Source organism: Canis lupus, chromosome 2 (genome assembly GCF_011100685.1).
Source record: "Canis lupus familiaris isolate Mischka breed German Shepherd chromosome 2, alternate assembly UU_Cfam_GSD_1.0, whole genome shotgun sequence".
Classification (NCBI taxonomy): Eukaryota; Metazoa; Chordata; class Mammalia; order Carnivora; family Canidae; genus Canis; species Canis lupus.
Window position 1 is genome coordinate 32,373,681 of NC_049223.1, and position 26,729 is coordinate 32,400,409.

Below are 26,729 nucleotides of genomic sequence, written 5' to 3' on the forward strand. Positions count from 1 at the left end.
TGAACACTTAGAACCGTTTGGGGAAATGAAGCCAATTTAGCTGGAAAAATAAATACTTGAAGTTTTAGTAAGAACCGTGCTCGTGGGATCCCTGGGTGGCGCAGCGGTTTGGCGCCTGCCTTTGGCCCAGGGCGCGATCCTGGAGACCTGGGATCAAGTCCCACATCGGGCTCCCGGTGCATGGAGCCTGCTTCTTCCTCTGCCTATCTCTCTGCCTCTCTCTCTTTCTGTCTCTGTGACTATCATAAATAAATAAAAATTAAAAAAAAAAAAAAAAGAACCGTGCTCGTATCATGGAGACACACGTCACCGAGGTCCAGAAGCCCTCAGAAACCACAAAAAAAAAAAAAAAAAGAAGAAGAAAAAAAAAAAGAAACCAAGCGAAACAAAACAAGACCAGGAGGGGTTTTCTGCATCGTTCCACTAGGGCTCGGAATGGAATCGCGCTACTAGACTCTTTGGGAACTGCCCCAGGGAAGTAAGACTTTGGTAGATGACCTCGTACTAATCGTAACCATGGCGGAAAGGAGATGAGCACGTCGTCCCATTGTCGTCAGAATCCCCTGGGAGACAGAGGCCTGGACCACGCACACACTCCTTGGCCTGTGGCCGAGGGAGGGTGTCACAGGCCCACATCCTGTCTCCCCCCGCTCGGGACGTGTTTTATTTATCTTGCTTTATACACACGTTAAGTGGGACATGGTCAAAACCCTTCTCGTTTCCTCCACGTAGGCAGAGCTGACCCTGCAGACGCTGGAAGTTTTCATTCGGGTCAGCAAGTTGTGGACGTGAAGTAGGACTTTAAAGTAGGTGAGAGAAAAAAAAATAATAATAAAATAATAAAGTAGGTGAGAGTCTCTTAAACCGATGTGATGACCACTCACAAGGAGAAAAGAAAAAGAAATTCCCTATTTCCCCACCCCCACAGTGCACCTATGTTATTTAGTTCTCTCTCTCTCTTTTTTTTTTTTTAAGATTTATTTATTTATTCATGAGAGACACAGAGAGGGGGGTCAGAGACACAGGCAGAGGGAGAAGCAGGCTCCATGCAGGGAGCCCGACATGGGACTCGATCCCGGGATCCTGGGGTGACGCCCTGGGCCAAAGGCAGATGCTCAACTGCCGAGACTCCAGGTGCCCCTTAGTTTTCTTGAATGTTCTCTAATTATCTGGTGTGATCTGCCCATGACAGAGGAACCAATTATGTGAGACCGCTACCTGACACAGCCACCAAACGTACTGACCATGAGATGCTTTCTCTGATACGTCCTGCCGGGCTGAACGCCAAAGACCTGCTGCCATGGGTCGGCTCCGAGCTAAGCCCACCAATGTGCGTCCACGTCCACTTGCAGGGGGGGTGTAGCTCTCAGTTACGCAGTTTGTGCTTGGAAACCCTCAGGGGAGCATGATGCTCGGAGACCCCAGTTATTTGCACTATTCTGAAACCCTCGTTGGAAGTAGGTCAAGGCACCCTTAGGCTTCCCCAGACAAGACAGTCTTCCATATGAACGCCCTTCCTGTTCTCATCTCATCTTCCCATGACACTTAAGTTGCCACCCCCATGTACGGAGGTGTTACGTGGAGTCAAAGTCCTAGACAATGGTTAGAGGCAATGCATTGCCTTTAAATAGCATGTTGTACACTCACAATAGCCAGAAAGGAACACCTCCGCACGGTGTGCAATGCACAACTAACACACACTACATGATACCAGAGGGCTCACAGACTCTGCCCTGATGTTGATGCACGACGGTGCAGTTCAGTGTCTTCTGCATCTGACTTGATTGGGGTTTGGATGAGGACCAACACATCACCCAAGCCCCCTCGCTCATGGCTGATTCCATACATCAACCTGAACTGGGATCAGAGAATTCTCACCCAGGAAATTAAAAGTAGAATCAGGGTCGTGATCCTCACTGCTGTTCGGGATGGAGGTGCCCATGTGACGGTCGTGGATGGGCCCCTCCCACGCACAGCTCACAGTGAAGGACACTGGGCGTAACTGCCAGAAGCAAGCAGAAGGCTGGACTGGCCTTGGTGGCCCCCGCACGCCCGACACGCCTCAGGCTGATTCCACGTAGAGCACAAACGCGAGGCCGGAGGCGGGTCCTCCCTCGTCCTCTGTCCATGAGTGTAACGTGAAATACATCCTTGGGCACTCGGTGTTTTTTTTACTTCTTTAAACCTCATTTGCTTTAGAAGCAGCTCTGGGTTTCCCCTTGGGTGAGCATACGTACCGGGTGCAATCATTCTCTTCCTCAGTTAAGAGGTGCCTTGGAGATGCCCACAGTGAGGACAGAGAGAGAGGAAACTCCCCACGTGCCAGTGATGGTGATGCCACAGGACCTTCTCCCGTCACCAGTCTCAGGACCCCCGTGGAATCCCAGCTGCCGAGGCGCAGGCTTTCCCTGCCAACAGTGGCCACGGCCAGCAGGGAGCCGCACCTTTTTTTTTACACATTAAAATCAGCATACATTTTATTTTTAAGCACACAATAAACACTAACCTTTTCCAGGGCTACTATACCCTCCATGACTTCTCATACAGAATTGGGTAGAATTGGAAGAAGTTGTTTCTGGTGAGGATGGCGATGATCAAGAACCAAGACACAGGAGGGGCGCCTGGGTGGCTCTGTTGGTTGAGCGTCTGACTCTTGATTTCAGCTTGGGTCATGATCTCAGGGCTGTGGGATCGAGCCCTGTGTTGGGCCCCAAGCTCAGCAGTCTGCTTGGGATTCTCTCTCCCTCTGGCCCAGGGGACTCCTGGGGATTAATCCTGAGCAGAATTCTCGAAGACGACTCAAGTTTAATCAAGTAGGAAGAAACTGGGAAGGAGTGATATTGGGAGCATTGATCAAGAGAAGGCATACACAACAGATCTGTATTCACTGGCTGGTAGGCACCCTGTTGACACCCCAAATATTCTTAAGCTAATCTTCAGTGTCAGCGTGACGTTAGAACCAAGTGAGACCTGTAAGGAGTAGATGCAAATTCTAGAACAATTCCTGGGGCTGAGGCACATCACGTTCTCAAGCGTTTCTTTCCAAGTTTCTGCAGATAACACTCACTTCCCTACTCACAAAACTTGGGAATTGCAATGATCCCAGATGCATGCTCTTCCCTCATTGCAATAATTTCATCATTTGCTTTTCCCGGTGATCTCAGGTCGCTATCTGCATGCATCCTGGTACCACTGAGCCCTGGACAGAGGACTGTTAGCATCTCACTGGGAGCCACTGCTGTGCAAAGCAGGTACATCAAGGCTTAATAAAAAACTCTTTTACATGTAAGCAATAATCGACTCTCCTGAACTCCAAAGATCGGCTTGAATTGGTGCAAAAGCCATAATCATTAGTCACAAGACAAATTAATTAGCAGTGTCCCTTTAGCTGCATGATAAACTCACTTGTTTGGAGACTAAGTTCTTCTTAATTTAGAACCTGCTCAACCCCCAGAAGTGTGAGAGCATGTCCAGGAACAATCCCTCCTGGCTCCCTGATCCAGGGCTCTGCGTGCTTGTGAGAAACCTGAAGATCAAGGCGACCTTATAGGGATCTGGGTTGGGAGCCTCAGAGACGATGTTGGAATGGGGTTTTTTTTTGTTGTTTTTTTTTTGGGGGGGGGGGTTGTTTGTTTTTTAATGTGAGATATAGTTGACACACAATGTTATATTCACTTCAGGTACACAACATAGCGATTCGATGACTATCTACATTATGAAATGCTCCCCACAAGAGGTGTAGTTACCATCTGTCACCACACAAATTTATGACCATGTTGGAATCATCGTAACCACACTTGTGTTCATTGTTTATCACCCCCGACTAAACAAATTACCATGTTCCTGCATGTTATTTCGCCGTGAGCAGGAGGTAAACCTCTGCTGATACCGAGCATAGATAGTTCAAGATGTCTGAGCCCACTGCTAATGGGCCTCTGGTTTCCTGTAGCCTTTGTAGCCCAGAAAGTTTGGGAGGACTACATAGACCTCAAGACCTGGGGTTGACTGGGTCTCCTAAATCTGAGGATTATAACTTCATGCTCCTTACATCCAGCACTCATCACCTACCGTCGTGTCATTTTGTTGGGGACACTGCCCACCATTGACCTCTGTCAGGTAAGGATACCCCCTGCCCCCCCGACCCCTCCCTGGCTTATTCATTATAGTGTAAATAAAACGTGTGCTGCCCATCAAATGCCACCTCTGCATAAGCAATGAGGTCACGCATCTCCGGGGCTGAGAAATTACGACCGGCCGGCATGCAAACAAGACAAAAAGCTGGACTGGGTCTTGGATGAAACTCTTTGAGGGCCAGCCTCCGGTCTGCCCTTTACAGAGGGACCATTCCATACCCATCCCAATGTACTTCAGGTCTTGCAGTCCTCCTTACAGGGAAGCGTTGTTCTATTTGTGTTCGCTGTCGGGTCTTTAGTACGTGATAGCTCCCCAGAGGATCTGGCCTTCAGAGGAGAAGGCTGCTACACCCTGGTGTTCGTCACTGCCACGATGGCTCTCTCAGGTGGTCGGGGAGCACTGGCAACTATGTGGGAGTTGGGGTACCTAAAGTAAGTGTCCCTTATGGTGCATGTTCCACACGGCGAAGTAAATGGGACAGAAAGTTCATATTCAGAAAAGATAAATGGGGCTGGAGGGAGACTGGAACTAATTAGGATTCAAATTCACACTTTCTGGTCTATCCTGATATTCATGACTTGGAGTCAAGTATTAGAATTTTGGTCACACACATACAGATGAAAAATACATCCATGCAGAAGGCTGACCAATAACCGAGTAGTCAGAAGACGGAATTTTTCTTTCAGTTCCCTGGAATCATGAGTAAATGTGTGACTCCAACACAGGCAATGGCATTTGATTTGGCTAAAAAGGCACAAGTGGGGAGAAGCCATGACATCAGTCCCTCCTGAAGCCAACTGTCCCCGGTTACATGAGGAACTCAATTGAATGGACTTAACTTCCCAGGCAAGTCACCTGGGTTTCCATACAAGTTACTGTCTGGAGAACATTTGTCAAAACAGTTCAAATGTCTCAAAATGTCTCAGCTGCACGGCCACCCCATGGACCTCAACAGCCATCGATGCCATGGTCTTCCTGCACTTCCAGTGCTCCTGACCCCAAGACAGGCTCTGCCCCACTTGGTGGTGGAGATACTGGGGCTGGCATGTCAGAGCCATTAGCACAAACAAGATCCCTGGACATGTGTCCTGTTCTCCTCAAACACTGAGGACCATGGACATGTCCATCTGAATAACAAGTCTATTATTTCCTTCCTCAGGCCTTCCTCAATTCCCAAGTCATCTGTTCCAAAAAAATATAATTGAAGAGAGATCAGGAATCAATGTTATTCTACTGTGTTTTAAGTGTGAAAACAGAAGTGTAATATTATGTCTTGTTTCTAAACCAAGCATAGGGGTGTAACTTGGCAAAAAAAAAGAATAAAATTCCATGGGTGGGCTGGAGAAATACAAAAAAAAAAAAGTGAAATAAGATGAGCTACATATGGCTGTGATGTAGTTGGTGCCAATAAGTGATTCATCCCAGTGTGTGCGCTTATGCGCTGAGCGCTGCTCTTTGCAGGCTGCTTAATGAATGTGTGCACCCCCAGCTATGCAAGTCTGCAGCCCCAATAAAGAGGCCACAGCAGGAAGATCCGTGGACTAAGGCTCTGGTTTGCACTTACTCTAAAAAAATTATTTGATGAGGCACGTTAATCTCTCTGCGTAGCTTATAATTAGAACTGCACTTACATTTCCACCTGACTAAGTGATTTTGAGAGGCTTTCAAATTTAGGTTATGAGTTTTATTATGGCCCCGTTATTAAACCTGAGCCCTGCTACCCAGAGCCCGATGTCGGTAACAGCCAGGGGACCTGGCCTCTGTCCGCCGAGCACGCGTTTTGCTGCTGGTGCCACGCAGTCCAAGAGTTTTTGAAGGGATGCACATTTGCAGCAAATCACACTCCTCTCAGTAATGAGAAACGAGGCTCCAGGGGAACCGTTTATTTTGTAGACTACAGCCACGAGCCTTCGGGGAGTCCTTCCAGCTGCCAGGCGATCGCCTAAAATCCCGAGTCCCTTCGGTCTCCTCCAACCTCCACAACCCCTGGGCCTCCCCGAGCGGACGCCCTGGCTTCCCGCTTCCAGGAGAGCAGCCAGCTGAGGACCCAGCCCGCAGCCAAGAGCACGGGCTCCTCGGGTGGCACAGTCCTCCCTGCCCTCGCTGGGGACGGCCTGGTGCTTCTCTGTGGCCCCCGCCACTGGCCAGGCCACGTCCCGCCCTGCCTGTACACGACATTATGCAGCCATTCCCACACACATCAACTTTTAGTTTTCATTAAAAAAAAAAAAAAAAAAAAAAAATCTGGTTTTTTCCCATCAACTTCTAAAATGTTGCTATTTCTCCCTTTAAAAACAAAAACACAACCCTAATTCCTTTTCCCTGGCTAATTATTTCCCCACTTTCTTCTCTCTTTTTGTAGAGAATGTCGGCATGATGTTGTCTCCACGTCAGCCCCTGAGGGCCCTCTGTCCCTTGTTTCTGAAATCCACTTCACTTTTGATTCGATTTCACTTCAATTCAAATCCACTTGGGTATTTTGCTGGCCCCTCCCCTGGTTCCACTGAACTATTATCAAATTTACCATTGCTCAATCTTCATCTTACTTATCAGGAACATTTGAAATGCATGGACTAGCTTCTCTTCTTTGAATCACTTTATTTATTTGTATCTACTTTGCTTCCAGGTCGCCGCAGCTTCTGAGCTTTTCTTGGTGGTTGACTTGTACTGAGTCCATGTAGCCAAGCTGGAGCTCCATTTCCTAAAATCCCTTCCTTTCACAGGGCTGACGGATTGGACCACATGAGGTATTTTGTGCCAGACTTGGAGGGAAGCAATAAAGCAGCAACATGTCTCTTTGAAGGTTGTTGTGGGGGCCCGGGCACAGCTGGGGCTGTTTTGCTGTGCATCTTGCTGAGGTGGGGGGCGGGGGGGGTGCAGAGCATGAGGAAAGCCTGCAGCTTCTCTCCTTCAGTTTCTCACACTCTTAAAATAGGCCCAGCACCAGAGGCTGTCACTGCTTAACCATCTCCCACAACCCTGTAAAACGAATCTCTATAACAAATTCCATATTTTATACCAGCCCTAGTGCTTCTGCTTTCCTGATCACACCCTGACTGGTATCTGCTCCTACCCACGTATTCTTTCTTTGTCCTCTTTTCTGGTTCCTCTATCACTGACTTCATAACATTGGAGTGTCCCAATTCCAGATTTGATCCTCTTCTATTTTCTGTCCACTCACTTTGTTGATCTCATCCAGTCTCATACCCTTGGATGAAATCTATATTCTTAATATATAGATAGATTAGATCTAAGTGTGGGTCCAAGTCTAGAGCTAGGGCTAGAGCTAAAGATGGACCTGATGGAGATGATGGAGATAGTGATGTTGGACATGGAGATGGAGATGGAGATGATGAAGATGGTGGAGATAATGAAGATGATGGTGATGATAAAGACGGGGATGATGGAGATGAAGATGAGAGAGATGAGAGAGGTGATGGGCATGGAGGTGGGGATGATAGAAATGATGGAGATGGAGATGGTGGAGGTGATGAACATGGATATGCTGCAGATGCTGGAGATGGTGGAGAAGGTGGAGTTGATGGACATGGAGATGGAGATGATGGAGATGATAGACATAGGGATAGAGATATGTGAGATAGAGAACTCATAATATCTGGAAGTTCAGAGCCATGTATCAAACTGCATATTCCATACTTCCATTTGGTTGTCTAACAGACATGTCAAATGCAAGATGTTCAAAAAGGATCACCTACTCTGATAAAATGCGCCCTCCCGACCAGGAGGATAAGCCTTCTCCCTTTCCACTGGTGCTAGCTCCTCCTCTCCAGTTGAGGGAGATAAAGCCCTTCTACTCAAGCCTGACTTCTCTCCTCCAATATCCAATCATTTAGGAAATATTTCGGCAACGCCTTCCCAGGAAACGCAAAGCTCGCACAATGGCTTAGATTACCTTACATGACCTGGCTACTCATTTACGGGCCTTTTTTCCCCGCTTTTCCCCACTCCAGCAACACTGGATTCCAGGCAGTTCCCCAAGCATTCCAGGCACGTTCTCCCTTTGGGCGGCATCTTCTAGAAGTTTCTTCTGTCCAGAATGCTTCCTTTCCTTGTTCCCTTGGCTAACCCACTCATCTTTGAATCCTGTTTTAAGTAGCTAAACTTTAATAAGGTTAGGCTTGACTCCCTGTTTAATACTATAAACCAGGCACCAACCTCTTTGTTCTGCTTTCTATCACTTTTAGTTTCTACAGCATCTTCAATCTTCTGACATTGTGCGTAATTTGCTTATATTTATTGTTCTCTGACGTCCCCACCAACATGAAAGGTCCACTGGCATGGAAACTTTGTCTCATGGTGCATTCCAAACGCTAGAGCAGAGTGTGCCTTGTAGTACTAGGCGCTGGACAATTGTTTGTGAATGAACAAACACAGGAGATGAATTTTTCTTCTTCCAGTGTGGACATTTTGGCTCAGTTTCCTCTTAGACTCAAGACACCGGCATCAGGCTTGTCTTCTTTCTCATCCAGACTACATTCCTCCTCTTCTGCCCTTCCCTCACCCTGCCCCTGGCTGCACCTACACTCCACATCCTTCTGGCCTTGCCATCTCCATCCACTTGGCAATATGTCGTCTACACGATAGCAAAACTGCTAAGCATCTGATCATTGAGAACTTTGACGTCTTCCTTTACGTTATGAAATGAATTTAACAGATAATACGTCATGACATGCTGAGTGCCCAGGGAAATAACAGTGAACAGGAAATAGTTTCTACCTGTTTTTATTAAATAGAAAAACATTTATCGATTCAAATAAAACAAGTAATCATACTAGCATGCCTATGGGGATGGCAGTGGGGAAAAGTGGTTATTAATAATATCTTAGAACTTTTAGAAGCTTACTGTTTTTGTTATTCAAAAAAAGCCAGCAGAGCCTCCAGAGTATTCATCTCATTCACCACACTTTCTGAAATCAGGGGCAGTGTGGGAAGGCAGCTGCATTTTAAAATTTTCTCTTTAAATTTTTTTTTCTTTTCTTTTTCTTTTAATTTAAATTCAGTTAGCCAACATATATGAAGTTTTCATAAATGGATAGGTCACATGGTAATTAACAGGCGATATTTTATTAATGGAAATAGTTATCTCATTTTTAAAAATACATATAAACTTACATTCCTCAAAATTCCATAGCATAAACAAAGAGTGACTTTGACAATCTTCAAAATATCCCTTTCATCTCATCATTACTTTTAATATCTCTTGCCTGCATTTCCTTAGTACATTATCCATAGTCTGTTTTCTTATGATCCTCAAGAATAGAATCGCATTTAAATAGTCTCTTATTGTATTTTGCACAGCATAGTAATATTGTTTAGATTAATCTTGAAAACTCTTTAGGTTTAAGAAAAGCGATCATTTTGAACAATCATTGTGAAAGCAGGTTAAGATTAATGGCAATACACACTGAAAGAACACTTGAAAAGATGCTCATATGTGAAAAAGCTAAATACTCATATGTGAAAAAGCTAAATATATTGGAAATATATTTATAATACATTTTACTGTAAAGAAGAAAAATACCCTGGACACTAAACTGAGAGCTGGGATTAACTCTTAGTGAGGTGGAAAGTAATTACAGGATTTTTCAACCTTCTGTGTTTTGTCATACTTGAAAAAAAAAGTGACTTGTGACTATGAAAACAAAAAATAATGCGTTTAATTAATATATAAATATGGACCAGATAAATCAATCTTTATCCTCTTTAATTTGGACATTGATTTTATAGCTTGCTAGTTCACTTTTATTCTAAGGGAGGGTTTATTATACTGTAAGTTAAAAATTTATTAAGTGGTTTATTTACACTTCATCTTCTAAATACCAACTTTCAGTTTTACATATAGAAATTTATGATTGTAGAATATGTAACCAGTTGTCCAAGGAAAGAAAAATGAGGTTGAACAAATTGCATATTTATGCTCATTGCCTAAATTATGTATTACTGAAGTGTCTTCGCCTACCAGGACTGGCTTTATAGGTATTCTGCTATCTATTAGAATAAGAAATAGTGATAATTTCTACAACACCCTCCAGATTTAAATTCCTGCAAAATTTTTCTACATGTAACATTGTTGTCAATAAAAAAATTTTAGAATCCAGTGAAATCTTCCCATACTTAGCATTGGTTTTCTTTATTAGAAAGTATTTCCTTCATACAGTGAAAGCTTACAATTATTTTACAGAGAAAATTGCATGCAGATTTGATTACAATATGTCACAATACTTCAATATTCCAACAATTGAATCCTGTAGTCAGATAAACTATGTGTGATAAAGTAAAGGTATCTTTTTTCAAAATAAAATCAGTGGTTGCCAGGAGATACTGTGCTTGCTCACAAAGAAAGTCTAATCATATCTCCTGTCTCATTAGTAATAAATGTCGTTATTAGTTCAAATAACCTCAAACCTGTGTTCAAATATTTCCTAGGTTTCTAATTGCCTGTCCTCTGGCTGACACTTCAAGTATATATGCGGGACTTTTATTGGGTACTTAAAATGAAAAGTAGACTCTTGTCCGGAGCCAATTTCCTCCGTTCTAACAGGAAAGGGAAAAACAATAACTATTTCCAGTAAGGAGCAAAGAGCATTTCTTTTTAAATGGAACAATCGTCACGTGAGAACTGGTTTTCCATTCGAATTCTCCAACCTACCCTCTAGCAAAAAGCCAATGTGGGACTGGATTTTTCCAGTGCTTTTCTACCTGTTGACATTTTCCCAGAATATCTTTTTATATCTGAGAGGACCGCTTGCCTACATGGGGACTCCTGCCCCACACCATCTTTCACTGAATTTTAGGACAGAGATCCCCAGACAAAGAAATCTCATGGGGCGGTCCCTACTCCACCACCTTTCCCGGGCAAAGCAAACATGCACTGTGGTGCTGTTTTCTTAATCTACGAAATAAAAATCATGCTTTTACAACCGTCTTCGTTTAACTCAAAATCAAAGTATTTTGGAAATAACATGTAGTCTGAAAACCAAATTGTATTAAAGGATTATTAGTAAGTCAGACTTTTGTTTCCTGCATAAATACAACCTCTTGGTATGACCCTGAATAAATCCCCCAAATATGGAACATTTATGATCCTTCCTGATTCTGGTTGTTCTGGGGATTGGCCCCATATTTCTCAGTAATGAGCACACTGCTATTTCTTGATTATCTGCTCCAAACTTTAGCTATGTATCCCTGTGTGTGACGATCAAGTTTATTTGCATGCTTCCCCCCCCCCCCCCCCCCCCCCCCCCCCCCCCCCCCCCCCCGTCTACTCGCTCAGTAGAGTCTAACACCTGTTGATTACTTTGGTAATTTTAATGGTATATACTTAACAACTTCTATTTCTTTCTTTTCTTTCTCAGAAATGGACTCTCCATCTTGATCCCTCATTTTGTAAAATGATGGGACTGTTCGCACACTTGTGCCCACCTCCCCTGGCTCCTTTGACTCTATCATCAGAACCTCTACAATGGGGAGTTTGGTAACATTTGCATGACAATCTCACACCTCTCTATCTCCTGTTTTATGAGCCCTTTGATTCTGATTGCTGAAAATGCATTATGTATGGGCATTTTTCATCGCTGAGAATAATGATTAAATAGTCTCCTAGGATGAAATTTCTTTTCTTGAAAAACTTTCCTGAATGTTCCTCAACCTTCAAACAGAAATGATTCTCTTTCTTAAGAATATCCTTTTGTTCTTTTGTCATATACTTAATTTCTTGCAGCATCCCCATCACACTGTCTGACCTCCCATCCTCTCGACCCAGAGATCTTGCCCTGCTCCCTTCTTCCTCTGTTCCAGTAGAAAATAATTGATCTCTACAGAGCTGTCCCCTGAGATGTGCCATGTGCCACTCTTACCTATTGGAACCATTCTTCTTAGATCTCAGTTCTGTTTGCTCGGTTTAGTACCTGTCTTCCTGGAGAGCAACCTCAAATCACATCTGCAGAAAATCCGCATGGGAAGATAAACAGTGTGAATTCTTGAATGTCCCCAAATCTAACACGCCTGTAGACACTCCACTCTTGGGACTTTGGATGAAGTCTAAGAGCATCAGACCCCTTCTTGAAAACACCTGGATGAAAATGCTTCAGGGACAGCATATTATTTGTGAAGTTGGAACAGGGGGTAAGGCTGGGAGGGGTGTGTGTGTGTATACATGTGCACACACCCATAATCAAGTAAACTGTCTGCTGGTTTTTTTTGTTTTTTTTTTTTTTACAGCACATCTCACTCTGACCTTGCAGTTTCAGGGGTCAAGGCCTCTGCACCCTTCTGCCCAAGGGCAGCTCCCATCTTCACTCCCTCCGACTCCCCTCCATTCTGCCAGTAGAGCCACATAAGGAAAAATATATAAAGATCCTTTCCTCTATCTCGAAATATGATGATTAGTTCAAGTGAGAGGCTTTATAAATAATAAAATCGTAATTATTATTTCAAAATAAATTCTTATGTTCTTTTTCCTTGGATTTTTTTCTTTTGAGTTTCTCCCTTTTTTAAAGATTTAATTTATTTATTTGAGAGAGAGAGCAAGCACAGCAGGGTGGAGGGGGAGTGACAGAGAAGCAGACTTTCTGCTGAGCAAGAAGCCCGACATGGGACTCCATCCCAGGACCCTGAGATCATGACCTGAGCCAGAGGCAGATGCTTCACCAACAGTCACCCAGGCATCCCTAGGGGTATCTCTTTTAATATATCTATTTATAAGTCTGTAGATAAGAAACACAAAATAAATTATCATACCATGTCAAAACCTATTGAGGAAAAGATGATGAATTTTATCTTAGCCCTTATCACGTAAATGTGTGTATGTATATATGTATATACACATATATATAATATAATTTGATATTATATATATTATATATAACTTTTCTGCTATTACTATAAAATGTTTTTGCATACCACAATTGGAAAAGTCTCCCCCATTCATTTTTCAAACATTAATTAATCTCATTATTTTCTATAAAGTGTACTAGGAAAACAATATTCAAAGATAAATAAGTAGCTCAGATTCTAGTTAACTTGATTCTTTTTAGTAGTGATTTTAAATAAATGTTAGTTGTACAAATTTTTCCTTTAAATCAGCCTAACATGCATTCATTATATAACGTACTTTCTTCCATTGATTTATGTAAGATTCAGTTTACTAGACTCTAAAAGTCTATGACTACATTTCGTTATTCATTCATTCATTCATTCATTTGCAATGTCTCCCATGATGCCTCAAATTTAACAGGAGATCAGTGAATGGGTGCTGGCTGAAGAGAGCCCTTTTAGGAAAGCATACAGACCTCATGATATAATTATATAAGCCTTTATAATATTTCAGACAACCCTTCAGAATGTTCTTCAATGTAAGATTATCCTAACTGACCTCAAGATAAAGTTGGTCTTCTAGTTTGACACTGAAACATCAAATTAAAATGTAAATACCTAACTTAGCATTAAAAAAAAAAGGAACAGAAAATATCCCATTTGGTTGCACGGAAGGTCAGATTAATTATCAGATTGGCTAGACATCTGAAATAGATCACGCCCTGGGTGAAGGGGATGAATGGGGGGGTAGAGGGGTCCACTGGATGTCAGGAACATTCCAGAACATGGCAGTACAGCTACAGATTGTAGGTCAAGAACACACTTTGGGAGAGGGGAAAGTATTGTAAGAGAGAATACTTTGAAATATTCAGAAATGCTTATCTCTGTATTCCATAGAGAATATTACAGTTGCTCTAAATAAATGTTGGAGTCAGACTATAATTGACTTTTCTTGAATCAATCTTGACTGAAAATAAATGTTGGCAAGATTTTTTTTCTAAAGAGCTCTTAATGTAAAAGAAATTCCTGCAATGCTACAACATATAATCCTATCTGTAGGAAAACGAGTATCAAAAATCCAGAAAGAGAAAAACACAATAAAGCTAATATCTATTTTTAAAAATCTGAACTTGATATGTATAAATAAGGTTGAATTAAGGCTAATGAAGTTTACTCTTAGCTCAGTAAATGTGAACTAATCAAGCATTTATGAAATTTGGCCTTTAATTCTTCTTTTAAATAGCTTATATAGAAAATGGTAACATCTCTTATCATTGGTACATATAAATACCCACTCTTGACTAGCATCTTACCAAATGGATTTATAACAACTAATATTTAAACAGAAATAAGGGCAGCCTGGGTGGCTCAGTGGTTTAGCGCTGCCTTCAGCCCAGGGCGTGATCCTGGAGACCTGGGATCCAGTTGTACATCAGGCTCCCTGCGTGGAGCCTGCTTCTCCCTCTGCCTGTGTCTCTGCCTCTCTCTCTCTCTCTCTCTCTCTCTCTCATGAGTAAATAAATAAAATCTTTAAAAAAAATTTTTTTAATAAAGAAAAATATCAGGAGGATTTCAGAGGAGTGTCATTAGTAAAGAAAGGACAGAGAAAACACTGCTCCAAAATATCATTGGTGGGTGGTCCATTTCTATAACAGCAGTGTGAGATCTGTGGGCCCAGTGCTGTAGAAGAGCACCTATAACTAGTAACTAGAAACTACTGAACAACACAATCAACCAACAAAGTCTACCTGCCATTACTCAACACACCAACCAATTAGTGCAAATAGACTTTTGTTTGAGCACCTGTGCAACAAACCTCAAGACAAATTATATCTTGACTCACAAAACAAATCTCAAATATTTAAAGCATTAAAATCATATAATATGTTCTCTGATGTCAATGAAGTCAAATTGGAAATTAGTAACAGAAAGAAAATGGGAAATTCTACAATTATCTGAATATTAAGCAACACACTTCTATATAATCCATAGGTTATAAAACAAGTCTCAAAAAATGTAAAAATACATAGAACTGAATGAAAATGAAAAGTCAAAATAAAAATATGTCATTTAAAACTCTGCTATAGGGAAATTTTTAGCCCTAAATATTTACAATTAAATATGAGAGTTCTCAAATCAATGATCTGACCCAAGAAACAAGAAAAGGAAGGGCAAAATTCCCACAATAGAAGCAGAAAAAAGGAATTCGTAATGAGTGCAAATAAAAAACACCAGTAAAGTCAATAATTCTATCAAACTGTCAATGTTGAAATTAAAGAAAGCACATCACTAACTACAGGAATGAAATAAGAGAATATCACAACAGATCCCATAGCAAATTACAGGGAGTATGAGGGAATTACTGCAAACAAATATATGTGCATAAATTTCACAACTTTCAAAAAATAGATCAACTACTTGAAAAACACAACTACAAAAACTCAACAGAAGTGAGTGTGACCAACCAGAAGAGTCTAGTACTCTATCAAAGAAATTGAATTTGTAATTTAAAACTCTTGCAAAACAAACAAAAACCTCCACTCCATTGCCAGATGATTTCACCAGAAAGTTCTACCAAACATTTTTTTTTAAGAGAGAGAGGAAGAAAGGAGAGAAAATCTCAAACAAACCCCTCGCTGAGCATGTAGCTCTATGCAGGGCTAGATCCCTGGACCCTGTGATCATGACCTGAGCTGAAATCAAGAGTTGGATGCTTAACCGACTGAGCCTCCCAGGTGCCTCCTACCAAACATTAAGAAGAAAGAGGAGGAGAAAAAGGAGAAGAAAGAATGCTGACTAGTCTCTCTCATGAACTTCAATGCAAATATTCTCAATAAAATATTAGCAAGTGCAATCAGCAGCGCATAAAACAGAATTATATATCATGTTCAAGTGAGTTTTATTTTAGATATGTAAGTATGGATCCATATTAAAAAATAATCAAAGTTATCATCCTACCTAAAAGCTAACAGAGAAAAGACATATGATCATATCATTGACTCAGAACAAAGTTTTTGACATCTAGTACTCATTTATGATTTAAAAAATGGATAATTTATATAAAATATATCAATTTATCAAAAATAGCAATCCTCCAAAACTCAATTTAAGGAGACACAGATAATATGAATAAGCCTATCTCTTAAAGAAATTACCTTAATAATTAATAAACTTTCAGGCTCAGATGGTTTCATGAAAGGTTTCTACCAAACATTTAATAAGTTATACCAATTCTCTACAATCTCTTTCAGAGGAGTGAAGCACAGGGAATATTTTCTACCTCATTAAGTAAAGCAGCATCACCCTAATACCAAAGCCAGACAAAATGTTATAAGAAAGGAAAACCATAGACAAATACATCTGAACATAGATGCCATAACTCTGAAATATTAGCATATAGAATCCAACAATTTAAACAAAGACTTATATACTATGACCATATTGGTTTTATTCTATATACACAATGCCAATTTAACATTTAAAAAATGAACTTAAAAATCAATAAATCTAATGTATCACACCAATAAGCTAAAGAAGAAAAATCATTTAATCTTACAATAGATGAGAAAAAGCATGTGGCAAGATCCAACACTAACATGATTAATGAAAATACATGTTTCTGTGCATAAACCGGAAACAGAGAGGAACTTCAACTTGATAAGGGATATCTAAAAACCCCATATCAAATACTATTCTTTTTTTTAAGATTTTACTTATTCATGAGAGACACACATAGAGAGGGGCAGAGACATAGGCAGAGGGAGAAGCAGGCTCCCTGCTGGGAGCCTGATGTGAGACTCGATCCCAGGACCCCAGAATCCACCCTGAGCCGAAGGCAGATGCTCAACTGCTAAGCCACCCAAGTGTCCCAGCAAACACTATTCTTAATCATAAGAAATTACATGCTTTTCCCAGAAAGACAAGAACACAAGAAAAAGACAAGAATGACCCCTCCATCGCTCACTCCTATTTAGCATGGTACTAGAAGTCCTAGTTAATACAATATAAGACAAGAAAAATAATTAAAGATACACAGATTGGAAAGGAAGAAATAAAACTGTTTTCAGACAACATGATTTTCTATGTAGTTCAAAGAGTTAACAAAAAAGCTTTTAAAATAAATAAGTGATTATCACAAGATTGCAGGATACAAGGTTAATATAAGAAAAGTCAATTGCTGTTCTATACACCAGCAATGTACAAATGTACTTTGAATTTTAAAACACATTTAAATTAGCACCAAGGGGCGCCTAGGTGGCTTAGTTAGTTGAGACTCTGCCTTTGGCCAGGTCATGATCCCAGAGTTCTGGGATCGAGTGCTCCACTGGGGTCCCTGCTCAGAAGAGAGTCTACTCGCCCCTCTCCTGCCACTCCCCACCCCCTTGTGCTCTCTCTCTCTCTCGTTTACTCTCTCTTTCTCTCAAATAAATAAAATATTTAAAAATAATAAATGAATTAAAACCAAAAATATGAAATAATGAGGTATGAAGCTAAGAAAATATGTACAAGATTTATATGACAAAAACTATAAAACATTGACAAAATAAATCAAAGAAAGTCTCAATAAATGGAGAAGCATTTTATGTTCATCTTTAAAAGACTCAATATTGTTAAGATATTGAATTTACTATATTTAATATATAGATTTAATATAATTCCAGTAAAAATTCCAGCAAGTAACTTTGTGGATATCAACAAACTGGTTCTAAAGTTCACACGGAAAGGCAAAAGACTCAGAACACCCAACACAACATTGAAATGAACAAAATTGGAGGACTGTAATCACCTGATTTCAACATTTTCTATAAAAACTAATATAATCATGACAATGAGCTATTAGCAAAAGAATAAACAAGTATGTCCATGAAATGTAACACAAATCCCAAAAATAGCTAACACAAGTATAGTGAACTGATTCTTTTGAAAAAGGAGCAAAGTCAACTCATACCAAAAGTGGATGATCTTTTCAATAAGTGGTACTGGGAAAACTGTATGTTAATAATAATAATAATAATAATAATAATAATAATAATAAATCCTGACACTGCTTACACCTTCATACACACACACATAAAAATTAACTTAAAATGGATCCAGACATCGAATGTAATGCATAAAATCTCTAGAAAATAAAATAGGAAAAATCCTGTATGAACTTGGACATGATGGTGATTTCTTAGATACACCCAAAGTACCCATAAAAGTTGATGATAGGAAGACAAACCAATTAAAATGTGAGTAAAATATCTGAACAGATATCTTCAACTAGGGAGATAGATGGATGGCCAATAAGCATATGAAAATATGCTCCACATCATATGTCATCAAGAGGATGCAAATTAATATAGGACTGGACCTATAAAGGCAAAACCATGGAGACAGTAAAAAGATCAGTGGTTGCCGGGGTTGGTATAGGGGAAGGATGAAAGAGCAGAGCACAGAGAGCTTTTAGGACAGGAAACTAGCCCATAAGACAATATAATGATGGATGAATGTCATTATGTGTTTATCCAAACCCATAAAATGTACACCAAACTGAGCCCTAAGGTAAACTAAGGACTCTCAATGATTATGGTATACCTATCATTGTTTCATCACTGTTACAAATGTACCAGTCTGGAAGGAATTATTGACAGTGGGCAGGCTGGTGGTATGTGGAGCAGGGGGTGTGGGATATCTCTATGCCTTCCTCTCGATTTTGTTGTGAACCTAAAACTGCTCTAAAAAATTGTCCTTAAAAAACAAAATAAAACAATCAATCGAGAAAACAGCACGGAGATGCCACTACTTACCTACTAGCAAGGCCAAAATCCGAAACACTGAGAGCTGGCAAGGTTGTGGAGCACTGGGTTCTCAGTCACTGATGGTGGGAATGCAAAATGGCACAGCTACTTTCTGAGAGAGTTTGACAGATTCTTGCAAAGCTGAACTTGTTCTTAACATACAATCCAGCAATCATGCTCCTTGGTATTTACTAAAAGAGTTGAAAAGTTACGTCCACACAAAAACTTACACGCTGAAATTTATAGCAGCTTCACACACAATTGGCAAAACCTGTCAGCAATCAAGGTGTCCTTCAGCAGGTGACAGATAAGCCGACAGTGGCCCATCCAGACAATGGAACATTATTTAGTGCTGAGAACAAATGGGCCATCAAGCCTTGAAAAGACGCAGAGGGAGCTTGAATGCATATTACTAAGGGGAACGGGCCTGATCTGGAAAGGATGCACCTGCATGCCTCCAACTACACGGCATTCCAGGAAAGCCAACACCAAAGCAAGATCGGTGGTCGCCAAGGGTTGGTGGCAGGGATGGAAGCAAACAGGTGGATCTCAGAGGATGTTAAGGATGGTGCAGCTACATCTGCATGATAGCATCACGTCAGATACATGACAAATGCATCTGGAAAAATCTGTAGAATGTGCAGGACAAAGAGGGAGCCCTGATGTGCACTGTGGACTTGTGTCAGTACCAACCTGAGACATCCATTCACTAACTGAACAAGCGTGCCCCACCGATGCGAGGGGGACTGTGTATATCATGTGAACTCTCTGTACATTTTGTTCATTTCTTCTGTAAACTAAAAACTGCTTTAAGAAATAAAACTAGTGATAGCAAGAAGTGCTGGTAATAAAAAAAAGAAGAAGAAGAAGAAGTGCTGCTACTGATGTGTTTCCACTGCGTCCTCCTTACATCGCTTATGAGAATGTGAAATGGCACAGCCCCTCTGGAAGACGGGGTGGTTGGCTGTTACAGATGAAGCCTGAGTTTACTGTACAATTCAGAGATTGCACTAGAGGACACATAGGCAAGAGGACCGAAGACTCATTTCCACAACAAAATCCGCACATCACATGAATGTCTGTAGCAGTTTTATTTGTTATAAACTCAAACTGCAAACAACCCAAACATCCTTCAGGGGTGAGTAGTTAACCAGTCTGTTGGCAGTCTATGGTGAACACCCCTTGTGCACCCGTACTATGGAATACCAGCCAACAGTAAAAAGGGGAGGCTCCTGACACTAGCAACGATTTGGGTGAGTCTCAAGGAAATTGTGCTGTGCCAATTTCCAAGTGTTACAAACAATGATTCTATCTATACAGCATCCTGGAAACATGAAAATTTTAGGTTGGATAAGAGATACGTGCTTGCCAGGATTTGGGGAGGGGTAGGCGAGGAGGTGGCCATGTCTGTGAAGGGGTGGCATGTGAGGCCCATGTGTTGGAACTCTTTGTATCTTGAGTTCTTGTATCTTGCGTTGTTGGACACGCACATCCACACGTATGACCGAGCTACATAGAACTAAACGCACACCCAAGTACATGTAAAACTGGTAAATCGAGTAAGGTCTGCATATTATGTCATTTTGATTTTCCCCATTGTGATACTGTACTACCATGATGGGAGATGTCATCTGTGGGGTAACTGGGTGAAGGACTTAGGGGGTCTCTGTGAGTTATTATCAATGCCATAGACAATATAAATTGTATTCAAAACTAAATAAGGATTTATCCAGTGGGTGTTAAAGTGGATTATGAACTGAAATATGCAGTGTGATGCCATCACAACTTTTAATATGGAATGCTTTAATTGAACACTATGAAAAATGTATACTATTTGAGAATGAAAAGGTCCAGGATTTCATTAAGCCTTCGCCTTCAGTCTTGAGCCAATGGGTAAAAACACTTGGGCTCGGTGGTAGGACAGGTGAAGCCTATGGTTCCCAGCTTTGAAGGGAAGCACACATTGGCCACAGAGCCCATCTGTCGAGGCCTTGAAACGTCCCCCGGTGTCAGGAGTCATGGCGATCCATAGAATCTCCTTTATGATGACCAAGAAACCTTGGCCTCTCCTTCGCAGATCATCCAAAAACACAATTGTTCTAAAATTTCATGCCTCATGAATGATTGTAGAGCCATTTAGATCTGAAAGATAAATATGAAAAAAAAAATTCCACATTTCCAAGCCATTGATTAAGACCCTCGAAAACATGAAGACTTTTTTCTTCCTTTTTTTCATTTTTTTTTTTATTGCAAGCCCACTTACAAGTAATTTGAAGAGAGACCATACATTAATTCCCATGTGGGCACATGCCACTTAGCAAATTCTAGAAATAAAGGGACATAAGAAACACAACTTCATCTCTCCACTGATGTCTAATCCAACTGAAAGGGTGATACTCATTACAAAATAAACACAATGGAGAGAAGGTATCTACGTACCTGCCTCAGTGTGTTCACTGAGGAAATATGATGGATGTTAGGAAGGGCATCCATCTGAACCTAAGGAATGATGGATTTTTCTAGGGGAGGGGAAGGGCAGAGGAGAATCCTAAGCAGGTTACATGCCCAGCACAGAGCTCCCCTGTGGGGCTTGATCTCACAACCCCGAGATCATGACCCTGTGATCACGACCCTGAGATCCTGACCTGAGCTGAAATCTAGAGTTGGAGGCTTAGCTGACCCAGGCGCCCCAGAATGATGACATTTTTGCCAGAAAAGAAGGAAACAAGGAGGAGGGCTTGTGGCCCGGGGCAATGCAGCAGGCGTTGCAGAACCCGTGCATAATGCAGGAAAATGAACTCAGTGCAGTTTCTTTATCAACAGGCATAAATCTTCTAAAGAGGAACAGCTATTCGTGTGGATATGTTGGAGGAAGATTTCAAACCCCAGAAGACACCAGGGGATATGTAACCAGTCATTTATACAACCTTGATGCAATTTATAATCTGAAGTTCAGAACTGTAAATATAAACTTATCCTACTTTTATTGGTGCTCCAGGACTAAAGATAAAACAATAAGAATATTCCCTAAGTGGCCAACTGTTGCAGTTAATTCTGAAATCTTACCAGCATTACCTGTGCAAGATAATTTTTTTTTCTGTATGGATGCATAACTTCTTACATTCTTGCATATAAATTTCATATATATGTAATGGACAAAAGCAATTTTATTAAATTACTGTCTCAGCCCAAATAATCACCTTGGTTGTTTAGTCTGTACAGATTTTTTTCAGCACCGTAAGGCGCTAAATGAATACTTCTCTTATCACTGCAGTCTCTGATAGACCAATTGGGAGGCTGTGGCTTCTACTCAATGCAGGCTTTATTTTGGCCGCGGACCAATGACATAATGATCAAAGTGAAGGCGTATTCATTTCATATATCCTGTGGGATTGGGAGTAAAAGAACAGGCAAAATGGACTTTGACAACCAGAGCCCAATTTTGAAAATTACTAACCACACGTATAATTTTATTAAACAACAGTGTCAAGCTGCTGGATTAAGTAGAGCTAATAGGTCATTGTCTGTAAAAAGTCAATTAGGAATCAGTGGCATTTAATAAAGTTGATTTTGCGGGATGTCTATCAGAGTCATATTTTTTTTTAATAATTAGGGAAGTTTCCATTTTATTCACCTTATTAAAAATGCTTCTAATACTGCCAAGTTTATGAATTTTGATGAAAGTATTCACTGTACAAATGAATCATCAGTTTGGAGACCAATCATTAAAATTTCATGCTCTCCCCCCCTGCAGACCCCCCGCACATTACTTTTCCTTCAAGCAGTAACACACCGGGGAAGCTCTGAAGCTGTGAGCTGTAGGCTGGCCTTCCTACACTTTCTTACTGTTCATTTTCTTTATACTGCATTTATAGTGACTGATAAAATTATTTTGTTATCTCTCAAAACATGGCAACTTTATGCAATATTAATTTTGACTACCACATGCACAGTGAATTCACTGATGATGTGGTCTAGAAATTTGAATAAATTCATTGAGTCTGAAAACGTTGAATCCTGAAGTTTTCTCTGGTATCAGCAGCTCCCAATGTTGAGTGTCTTTAATTTGTGAACTGCTTTGCTTGTGTTTCCCTGCAGTCCCTAACCACAGGACCAGTGCATTCACTCGACCATAATTACGGTTCACAAATCATCTTTTGTAGAACCTGATCAAGAGACTTTGCAAAATCATTTTCAGAAATGCAATTTTTCATCATCTCCTTTTACTATCTGTCAATATAATTTATAACTGTCATTTTAAAGCTTTAATTTCCTGGTGGATATTGCATTATTGCGCATCCAGGATAAAGGATTAGGAAAAGCCACATCCCTTAGTGCAAACGTTCCGGCAGACAGAAGTTTGCTTTTCAGGGTTTTGCTCACTAAGCTGATCTTCCTCAATCCCATGCCATCCAAAAGCTAATTTCCACACCCTCTTTCTCATGCCCATCCGGAAAGAGGTGCAAGAGCTTAAAACTAGAAAATCATCTTAAGTGAATTTCCATATAATTTAACTCTTGAATGCTTTGCTGTCCTTGTGGTTTTCGTAAAACCCCACAGGTCAAGAATTTAAATAAAATAAAGGTATACACACAAAATATACATTATCTAGCTGCCTTTTGAGCTCCTCAGAGCCTGGTCTTCTTGATGGATGCCTTTCATGTAGAAGATCCATTCTCACTCTCCAAAAATTTCAGAAACATGGTACACAAAAGGATACTCCAACATGTGAATGGGGTCTCTAAACAAGGAAGGGACAGACCTGGAAAGGATGACCACATACGTGGGTGGGAGGAAGCACGCTGCTGGGGGAGGGCTCGGCGGCCACTCGGCTACTTCTTATGTAGCTGTTTGTTTTCTCTCATTTTCTGACCTTACCCAGGCAATCTGTCCCCCAGATGCATGTAGTATGTGTGTCTATCTCCAATCCCACTCATGATAAGAGAAAAATCCTTTTTCTAAAAGATTGATTGACTGATTGATTTTAGAAAGAGGAAGGAGAGAGAGTGGAGGAGAGGGACAGCTGGAGGGGGGAAGGGAAACCTCAAGCAGACTCCCTGCTGAGTGCAGAGTCTGATGCGGGGCTCTGTCCCAGGACCCGGAGATCATGACCTGGGCCGAAACCAAGAGTCAGACACTTAACCGACTGAGCCACCCTGGTGCCCCAAGAGAAGAATCTACATGGTTAAAGAAAGGGGGCCACATCAGGAACTTTACCATATTGGGAGTAATCCATGCAAAAAACAAATGCTTCCCTGGTAGTGTGTGAGAGACCAGGAGCCCTGTGTCACTTGAGGACTTCAAATGGGACCCGTCCGTTGTTTCCAAAACCATAGTGGGCAGCTGCCATGAGGGTGGGTGAGTTCTGTATGTATACAAAGAGGACGGCGGAGCTTATCACCTGTTGGCAAGAGATACACTTAGAAAAGACCAAAAGATGTTCACGAGTCAGGAGAATTTCGAACAGCTTATAATCAGAGTATAAGAAGAGTGCAATTAAATGTTGAAGTATATGCTAAGAGGCTTACTACTGGGGCACCTGTGGGGCTCAGTGGTTGAGCGCCTGCCTTCAGCCCAGGGCATGACCCCAGGGTCCCGGGATCGAGTCCCCTGCATGGAGCCTGCTTCTCCCTCTGCCTGTGTCTCTGCCTCTCTCTTTCTTTCTGTTTCTCATGAATAAATAAAAAAAATATTTTTTAAAAAGCCACACTATCAAATGTACAGGTTTAATGGAGTAGAACAAATTCAGTGAAAATAATACTAAGAAACCTTCCTGAAGGAGGTGATATTTGGGCCAGGTGTGAAAAAAATAAATGGATGGCAAGTATTTTATTTTAACATGTCATGAGCATATGCTTATAAATACTAACTTGCAACCTATGTTTTTATTTCTACTCCTTTTCAGAAATAACTGGAGTCAGTAGCTTTCCTGTACATCACAAATAGCCAATTATAAAGTATAATAAAAGAGGAGTTTCTTCAATCCAGAAAAGATGGAATACTTACATCTCACCACATTCCTCCCACCAAAAACCATGAACACTGTGCACAAAACAAGCACAAGGCTGCAAGGGTGGTGTTTCTGGAGTTCTCCTTCTGCCTTCTATGGATCCTGGGTTGGGGGCTAGAGAAGCCTACAACCCAGACACATCAGCAGGATGAGATTCTGTTAAAGGTCCCAAGAAAAGCCAGCTCTCTTGCCACAGCAATAATAAAGGGGCAAATCTCAGAAGACAGAAGCCTCTTGACCATGACCAGCTCAGGCTAACATCGTGAGAAACACGCAAACACAAATCAAGAGAAAACAGGAGAGGCTGTATGAATATCGAGTTAAGTAGACTGCACAGCAAAGTGACAGCATCAAAGCTGAGAGCTGAACTTTGCCTGACACAGGCAGTACCTACCACAACTACACTATCTGTGTGGGTGTGGAATCCCACGGCATTTACAACTCTTCCTGCGGTTGGTTTGGGACCATGAGCCTGAGTTATCTGCTGTGTGACATTGTTGTAAGTGACGTGGTACTTCTGGGTCTAGCCACAGATCTCCTTGTGCTTTTCCATTATTTTCCACATCGACCTTGGAAGCCACATGACCTACACCGTCCCTGTGCCCAGATCCCAGAGTCACTGCATGGAGGCGAGCATCCAGGTGGGGTGCCACCTAACCCTCACTGTGACTTGTGGACTTATGTGTCACTGTCACTAATGCAACAAAGACAATTCCACGGGGACGTGGGACTGGAATTCAGCTTTCAGTTGTAACTAGAGCGCCTTGGAGAATGATGACACATGAACGGCAGGGAGCTTAACTGTATTATTCATTCGAAATACTTGGTTTAGCAAAATATGTGAATGAATATTGGGCGAATAAGTATCAAAAGTCCACAGACCCGCTAATGATTCCATGATTCAGTGTCTGAAGGATCTTTAATTTCCCCAGGAAAGATTTCACTCACATCACATCTTTACGTTCGCATGCAGTGAGCGCTTCTAAAGCCAGTGCCAGAAACTGCGGTCTAGTCTGACACGTTGGCTCTAATCTCCACAGCAAACCGGCCTGGGATCTATCATTTCTCTTCCACTGAAACAGATATCCAGACTCACGGAAGTTAGGCAGCACAAACAACTGAACAAAGTACAGTTCTAATCTAGGTATTTGTGGCGTCAGAGTCCAGGTTCTTGCCACTAAAATTTCTAACTCACTGAAACCAATCTGTGTATTTATAATGCTATTTTTTTTTCATTTTGTGAATTTCACATTAGAACCTAGTACACACTAAATTAACAAAATGCTGCTATTGCATTTTAAAATCTGTAAATTTTTTTTGAGAATCTGTACATTCTTTCCCCGTTGGGTGCTGTCTTCTATTAGCTCAACCTTGTGAATGACGTTGTTCTAATGTTCTACATGCCAATGTTGTTTTCATCTGCTGGATTTATCAACTTGTGAGTTCCTTGGATAAATATCTGTAACCATAAAAATAACATTTTCATGCAAATCTGTGTTTTCCCTCTACATATGAGAGTTGAGATCATTTACAAAATATGTACAATATCTATTTGCAGAAAACAAAGGAGCAAAGGCAATAAAATTGAGCAAAGATAATCTTCAAAACAAATAGTTCTAAACAAGTGGATATCTACACACACACACAAAAAATCTCCACTCAAACCTTTGCCTCTTCACAAAAATTAACCCCAAGTGGATCACAGACCTCAATGTGAGCTGAAAACTTATGTCCACACAAAAACCTGCACACATATGTGTATGGCACCTTCACTCCTAACTGCAAAAATGTGGAAACAGCCAATAATATGTCCTTCAGTAGATGAATGTGATATATCTAGATAATGGAATATTATTCAGCACTAAACAGAAATGAACTATCAAGCCATGAAGAGACCTTAGTAATATGAAAGAGCTTTAAATGCATATTACCAAAGAAGCCACTTTGAGAAAAGTACATACGCTATG

The 26,729-nt window shown here is 41.1% G+C and overlaps 1 long non-coding RNA gene across 3 annotated transcripts; it reads left to right on the forward strand.

The window, feature by feature from the left end:
- The first annotated feature begins 581 nt into the window (after window positions 1-581).
- Window positions 582-26,151, forward strand: LOC111094589. Of its 3 annotated transcripts, none has more exons than XR_005354977.1 (7): window positions 582-810; window positions 2,756-2,894; window positions 3,165-3,251; window positions 3,681-3,871; window positions 4,055-4,116; window positions 6,858-6,937; window positions 24,658-26,151. It is a non-coding gene; the product is annotated as an uncharacterized LOC111094589 (long non-coding RNA). The 3 variants fall into 3 exon arrangements; XR_005354978.1 differs by lacking the exon at window positions 24,658-26,151 and adding an exon at window positions 12,376-12,500; XR_005354979.1 differs by lacking the exon at window positions 2,756-2,894 and having other exon boundaries at window positions 609-810.
- Window positions 26,152-26,729: the final 578 nt, after the last annotated feature.